The sequence below is a fragment of the Vulpes vulpes genome, chromosome 4 (genome assembly GCF_048418805.1).
Source record: "Vulpes vulpes isolate BD-2025 chromosome 4, VulVul3, whole genome shotgun sequence".
NCBI lineage: Eukaryota > Metazoa > Chordata > Mammalia > Carnivora > Canidae > Vulpes > Vulpes vulpes.
The window spans coordinates 23,160,406-23,168,714 of record NC_132783.1 but is presented as its reverse complement, the minus strand read 5'-3'; positions in this window follow the sequence as shown (position 1 = coordinate 23,168,714).

The window sequence follows — 8,309 nt, the reverse complement described above, 5'->3', positions numbered from 1 at the left end:
CAACCCGCTGTAGCAGAGTTCCAGGCATGAATGTATACAAAAATGTTTCACTGAATTCGATTTCTGAGGTAACCCACTCTGGTAATGTTTGACAAACTTAAGGTTATACCACTGGCTGTTGATGCTCTAGTATCTCTCGTAGGCCACTGAATTTTGTCTACCAGCTTCACATATTCAGAAGGTGTACAATGGCTAAGGAGTCCACATTAATAATGCTCTTCAGGCGAAGAGCATTAATAGCCATAAGGCATGCCTGTATTCTGAAACTGGCCTCCATGGGTGTGAAGAATTAAAACTCTTTGGCATTGATTGTTATTTTGGAGGACAAAGTGGCAAAATATAAGCCAATATTTTCCTAATAGTATATTTGCTGTATTTCAGAGACATGACCAGAATAGAGTAATTATTGTATCATTACCTTTGGGCTACATTTATTTTCTCCTCCTCAGTCAATTCATCAATAACACCAAGCCATTTATCATAGAGGTCGAATGAAAATATACTTCCCTGGATATCTTGAAAAAAATCCTTATGTAGATTAAAAAAGATATATACAAACAAACATAGATATAAAATAGAAAATATATCTTGGAAGTTTTACAGAGAAAACACTGAGTTGAAACTTCACTTTGGTCCCTACTTCCTTCATAGATACCCAAACTGTGACCCACACGGAGCTCAGCTCTGACTATCCATTTACTTGCACGTGCAAAAGCAGGAGAGTGGATTTTCTCCAACAAAAAAATGAAAGCATCAAAGCAGAGCCTAGGCTTCAGTGGAAAGGAAGACAAAGCTCCCTTCCATCATATCGCACTTACTCTTTTGTGTACTTTTTTGCAAACTATTACAAAAGCTACTCTCATAATTGCTTCATTCTTCCTTTCCTTAACTGTATAAAAGTAGACGGTCTAATGGCAAACTCATGTTGGTCCTGAGGATATATTCATTTCTAGTGTAGGCCAGTTCTCCAGATAGTTTGATATGATACTATTCAGGCCAAGGTTGCAGAGTCTGATTCTCCACAAAGATTAGTCAACTTTAGGAAGGGAAAACTTTAGAAATGTCTAAGAACTCTATGCACACGTGGTCACCATCTTCCTAGTCTGTGCTTATAACACAGAAATAGAAAAGACCTGACTAAGTCTTGCTAGAAAAGTCAATTCCATGTGTGCACCTTAAAGAGGGCTACACTTATCATGTTATCTGTGTACCTAATGTATCATCATTCTTTCCCCTGTCGCTTGATATATACATTGTGGTGTGTTTTACTGTAGCCCAGTGTAGTAGTGGTTAGGGAGTATTGCTATTATTGTATAGTTGAACAGTAATGGGGTAGAAGGAAAGACCAAATGTGACAAGGAAGGACCAAATATGACCTTGATTCTAAGAGTGTCATCATTACTGCATTACCATAGTTTTGTTTAGAGGTGTTAGCATGTACCAAGGTAGATGGATTAAATTCTTTGTTCTAGTTCTCACTTCTTTCTCTATTACCATTTTAGCAATACAATGCGATATCTGTGATTTAGGGTGTATAATTTCAAAATTAATCTATTTCTTAGTCGATCTATTGAATTTTCAGAATTCCAAACTACTTTTGTCCATTGCACCTACTTCAAAAGTTAGATTTATCAAAAGAGGCATGTAGCAAGAGCTGGTTGCCATGTTGTTATCACTTTGGATGGTGGGCTAGACATCACAAATATTAACAAAAGGATGCTTAGGATGTGGTAAAAAGAGACACAAATGGCAAAATATTTCCTCCATGACTTATAAAGTAAAAGGCACTAAGAAACAGGAGACAATGATGCTTAAGAATGATTTGGTCACCTCACTGAGCCTTTTTGGATTCCTCATAAAGTAAACATTTGCTTACTATTGTGAACTTCTATGTCTATTCTCAAATGTATCATATGATTTTTCTTTTGGAAACTGCCTTCATTAGGGTGGTGAGGACGTCATCAAAAGCAGGTGTTTGCTTTGGTAAACATCATGTATGTGCCAGTGGATATTTTGAAATTTATTATTATTACTAGTAGTCATATTAGCATTAGTATTCTGCATGGAGTCTTCAGGTGGGCGGTGTGTGGTAAAAACAAAGTATTTCTAATGTTTGGGGCTTTTAACTCCTACAGTATCTTCCTTAAATTTTGATTTGATGAAGTTTTTTCCAGTGTGTCAAGTTCTTAATCAGTTATGCCTATGATGGTTCTTGGAAAATCATGATTGAAAGACACCAATCACCACTTGAGCTACTCATGTGTGGATAAAGCTAGAACTTTCCCCACCTTTAAAACCGATGCTACCACAAGGACAGATTCGCTGTCCAAGTTCACTCTGTCCCCAATATTTAGTTTCTCCTTTAGGATTCTGCATGATTTTCTACTTCCTGATTTTCTGAAGATGTCTTTCATGAGTGGTCCTTTCTGATTGATAAATGAAAGCATATTCTGTAGGAAAAGAAGAATAGTATATGGCATTTCATATCCCAATCCCAGAGCAAAAGCTTGCTTCCTTTATGAAAGACCTAGGGAATGTGACAATATGTGGTTTTACAGCTGGGGAGACTAAAGTCAATTTAGATTCTTTAGTCAATGTCTCTCTATAGTTTCTACCCAAAAATCCACCTTACAGTCATACACTGAAACATTGTAATCACTTATTTTAATTTGATTTTTTTCATTGCATTTACCCTTTTAAATCAAACTCCATGTTTCAAGGCCTTTGTGGAATCCTTGCCTGTCTCCTACTTTACCAGTCTTTTCTCCTTATTCCCTTCCATAGATGCTCTTGCCCCAAGTATGGAAATTTTTTTGCCGTACTCATTTCCCATTTGTTGATTCCTCTTTAAGTGATTGCATGCTGCATTCGTACTACCTCTATTTCATTTCCTCTATTAAAATCAAGCTCAAATGCTCTCTTCTTATTCTCCAATTACATTCCCTTCATGAGTCTTTCACTGTCCTTTGATCTATCTTCATGTCCTCTTCCTGCAGTGTAGAAAGATAATAAGGGCTGAAGTCAGAAAGACCAAGGGATCGGAAATCTATTATCCTTCTATTCTATTGTGTGACCTGGGGCACATGTTAACTGTACTGAAACATTTCTAATTCATTTGTAAATTGTGGAGGATGATAGTTCTACCTACCCCCAAAAATTGCCGTGATACAAGTACCGGGGTAGTAGCTAGCATGTAACTAACGTGGTATATGTCTTCACACCTAGCATACATTCCCAAATCTAGTGTAGTGCTTGCAGAGGTACTGGGTACTTAGTAAATTTGCACAGCAACAATTCAGTAGACCGATTTGAGATAACACAGGCCAAACTAGTGGCTGTCATTTAACATATTCTGTTAGGATTAATGGATTCATATTTGCTGCAGGGTGAGTCTTTATGCTTAGGTAAGATGTTTTCTGTTTTTAGATTAAGTAGACTCAGTTTAAGGAGACTGGAGTCTACTGTAAGTTCAGAAAACACTGGGAAAATGTGAAGATGATTCATGCACACAGAGTCCATTTTGACTGATCTGAACAGGCCTACATGGGTCTCTATGGAAACAAGTGGAATGGACAAAAAGTTGTGCTGCTGTATTGGCCTCATGACTCTGCAGTGGCTAAATCAAATGACACTACCAAGGCTTCTCAGCCACAGCCAGGGGCTGTCTAATAATTTCCACATTTGGGGGTAGGTTTGTATGAAAACACTTGGCCTCTCCAAGTTCCTTCTCCTCAGGAAGGCAATAAAAGACCAAACTGAGACCTACCAGAATTGGGAAGGGCAAGTTGTCATTATCACAGATATCTGTGAGGGAAACTCCAAAGAGCTGTCCTGGTTTTGCAGATGGTGCAGTTGTGCACTGGTTGTTCTGACAAGTGCCAGCGCACCACCAAAATGCCAAGTTCTGAAAGCACTGCTTTTCATGGTCTTGTGGCCTGTATCTAAGGAAGAAGGTTGATTAGTGTATTTTAATTCACTTAGCCTTATTTTCACCATGGCCAATATACAGCATGTTCATGTAGTGTAAATGTCCCCAGGATGATTAATTAATGGGGTCACTTCAAAAGGGTCAAGTAATGTCAAATAAATATGGAAAAAAATTGGGGCATTTGACTTTCAAAGGGAAAGTATGAATTTTCCAAACCTATTTGACAGGGGAACCTTCTCTGGAAATGGGAAAACAATGCATGGATCATATATTCTATATGCACTGATAGCAATCTCTGTCTATACACTGGCATATGTAAGAAATGTACAATTCTGTAGTTCTATTTTTTTTAATTTTTTTTAAATTTATGATAGTCACAGAGAGAGAGAGAGAGAGGCAGAGACACAGGCAGAGGGAGAAGCAGGCTCCATGCACTGGGAGCCCGATGTGGGATTCGATCCCGGGTCTCCAGGATCGCGCCCTGGGCCAAAGACAGGCGCCAAACCGCTGCGCCACCCAGGGATCCCAATTCTGTAGTTCTAAATAGCTCACTTGATGTCTAGTTTGATTCTCTGTTCCAAGACTGCCAGAGATTTAGGATTTCTTAATTGCCCTCATGAGTGTGTCTATGTTCTAGAGTCTTTTGGTGCTGTAGAGGCTGTAAAATGGTGAAGTGGCACTTATCTGGTTGCTCTGTGTCATTGATGTATACTAATAGCCACTGAGGTGTCCAAACTGCTATCTGACCATGGGAAATTGGTCTGTACGCCTGTTGCTGAGGCACGTCTTTCAATCGCAGTGGCTCTCTATTTCTTCCATACTATTCTGGTACTGATCGAAAGACATTTACTAACTGATCTGTTCCATGTTGAGGTATAAGCAACTCTGCATGGACATAGAAGGCCCCTTCTTTCTTAGACTTGTCAGCTCATTATTCTGTGAGGAATTTCTGCTTCCTTTTGGTTTCCATCCAGGAAATGGTGCAGATATCTCATGTACCTACCCAGTGGTTTGGGGCTTTTCCCATGGGATTGCCACCGAAATCTTTGACTCTATGCCATGAATCTTTTTTGTTTCCTAGAAAGCTAAATCTTGAAGGCTCATAAGCAACAAGATTTATTCATTCATTCATTCATTCATGAAAAACACAGAGAGGGGCAGAGACATAGGCAGAGGGAGAAGCAGGCTCCAGGCAAAGAGCCTGATGTGGGACTCGATCCAGGAACTCGGGGATCATGCCCTGAGCCAAGGCAGACGTTCAACAGCTGAGCCACCCAGGTGTCCCTTAAAAATATTTTAAAACTTTTCCAAATTCACATGGTAAATAATCTAGAATAGGACTGAAATTCAGGGCTGTGCGATTAAAAAAATCAATGTTCATAACTAAGATTCTATGTTCTTATTTTAGTCCCAGTGCCTTCTTTTTGACAACTCTGGTCCATAAATTATGTTAACAGTTAATGCACTTAATTCTTATTACACCTATAGGTTATTTTTCTCTGAAACACATGGATACCATACATTTCTTCTGCTTGAAAAAACTAGAATTTTCCCATTTGCCTTCCAGTTAAAACCTTGTATTTGTTAGTGTGGTATTCAGAAAGTAAAAGTAAATTAGGGAGATCAGAGTGAAGAAACAGGGGACTCAAGATGAGTTAAAGTTCAGAGTGATTAATGTACTTAATTGTATTTACTTATTTATGTTTTTTTAATTATCTATCGAAGAAAATATCCATTGGATTTCTGATATTTTTCCTAAGATACATTTAAAACTACCATCATGGGGTGCCTGGGTGATTCAGTCAGTTAAGTGGCAAACTCTCAATTGCGACTTGGAACCAAAGTACCACTACCCCCAGCCCATTTTTTGAGGTGGCACGTTGAAACTGACCTCTAAACTTTCCTATTTGCAATATGTAAAGAGTAGTTCATTCTGTCATGTCATGGCAAAATCCTTTTTTTTTTTTTTAAAGAATGACGAAGTTTTTTTTTTTAAATTTTTTTTTTATTTATTTATGATAGTCACACACACACAGAGAGAGAGGCAGAGACATAGGCAGAGGGAGAAGCAGGCTCCATGCACCGGGAGCCCGACGTGGGATTCGATCCGGGGTCTCCAGGATCGTGCCCTGGGCCAAAGGCAGGTGCCAAACTGCTGTGCCACCCAGGGATCCTGGCAAAATCCTTTTAAAAAAAAAGATTTTATATATTTATTCATAAGACACACATAGAGAGAGAGGCAGAGACAGAGGCCAAGGGAGAAGCAGGCTCCTCACAGGGAGCCTGATGCAGGACTTGATCCCAGGGCCCTGGGATCATGCCCTGAGCCAAAGGCAGATGCTCAAACACCGAGCCACCCAGGCACCCATCAGCATGGCAACATCTTAGCCATTTTTCAATATGTTATACATTTGTGCACACCACTGTGGATCTTTGCCACAAAATCTTTTTACCTCAAGGTAGTGTCCCCTAAAGGTAAGAGGTGATCACAGCTGCAGAAAAATTTAGAGGACTCTAAAGAATAGAGAAGTCAAAAAAGGACTGTCCCTGTTCCCACTGGGACTCCTAGGAGGTAGTTGAGTGTGTCTAAGCAGAGAGGGTTGGGATGATCCCAGAGTCATCTGTACCATGGAAGCAGTGTGGAAGAGGTCCAGGAGTAGGGATGAAGAGGACAATAAATGAAGGACTGCTGAGGGAGACCATGGGGGAATTTCTGACGTCTTAGTAGATGCTAATGAGTTATGATGCCATTGCCCAAAAACTATGAAACCAAGCCTGTACCAATTTTTTTTAATGTATGCCTGATATTTGGATTGAAAACATTGTGACTGCTACCTAAGTCATGGGATCAAATATTTTTTCCCTCAGCCTTCTCTATTAAGAAATTATCTCTGTCCTCTATATGTCTACTCCATGTTTAAATCATTCCCGTGACACCTTTGTGGGGGAGATTATAGTAGAGTAACTAATGCTACATGTCCTGTTTTCTTTATGAGATTGTAATTTGGGCAGCCCAGGTGGCTTAGCGGTTTAGCGCCGCCTTCGGCCCAGGGCCTGATCCTGGAGACCCAGGATCGAGTCCCATGTCGGGCTCCCTGCGTGGAGCCTGCTTCTCCCTCTGCCTGTGTCTCTGCCTCTCTCTCTGTGTGTGTCTCACATGAATAAATAAATAAAATCTTAAAAAAAAGAGATTGTAATTTTGCTGGATTAAGTCGTATTTATCTTGTTATATCCCATCCCTTGTAGGGTCAAACACAGGGTCTTATACTTCTCACATAGTAGGTACTTCGTATATAATATGTATATAATATGTAATATGTTATGAAATGAACTGAATTGTAAAGAAAATACCATTGAGTTTGTATTCCAGAAAAGACCCTTTCATATACTGCATTGTAGGACAAAGTAGCATCACACAGTTCTTTATCACATACATTAATGAGTTCTTACATAAATAAGCGAAGGGACAAAAATATTAGCAAAATGCTGTCAGTTACATAATAAGAGTTTTGCAGAGAATTTACTCTGAGTTCTCTAAAGCAGATAATTCAGTCCTGTGGCTCCAAATAGGCATTTATTATGTCTCCAGAATGCCCCTTTCTTTATTCCATCATTATAGAAGCTCTAATCATAGGGCACAATTTTAGAGAATATGTAAGTTAACATGAAAATTCAGATTTCCACTTATGGAAAATTGCATGTGGAAAAACCCCAGCTGTGATTCCTAAATAAACATCAAGAAAATGAACAGAAAAAACCTTAGTGTGAAACATTTCCCTTGAAGAATTTTCTTCTTACTCTGATACTGGCTTGATTACAGGAGGCTGTTGGAGTAATAGTTATATTTCCTTTGTGATTTTTTATTTTATGCCATTCTTGTAAAAACTGAATTTGTCTGATTTATTAATTTCTGTTTTGAGACATGAAAAATCACTGATCTCTAAATTTTCTTTGTATTGATTACCAACATCTCCATGAATCTGTATGAGACTGCCCCAGAAGACGACTTACCTCATTGTGAGAAGATGAGATATTGACTGTTTCATGCATATAGCAAAATGTTAGAATAGTGTCTTGTAATTAAAAGTAACTGTATCTATAAGGATATGATTATGAAATAAACATTGGAAAATCTGGTTGAGAAAAAAGAAACTACTCACCCTATTAAAAATAATTTTTAAGGGTGCCTGGCTGGTTCAGTCAGTGGAGCATGTGACTTTTGACCTTGGGGTTGTTTATAAGTTTGAGTCCCACGTTGGGTCTAGAGATTACCTAAAAAAAGTTTTTATATGTCTCAAATTCTGAAACACTCATGATGAACATGACACCCAAAGTGCATTTTTACAATAAATGTGTTACTTTGAGAAGAAATATCTTTGTG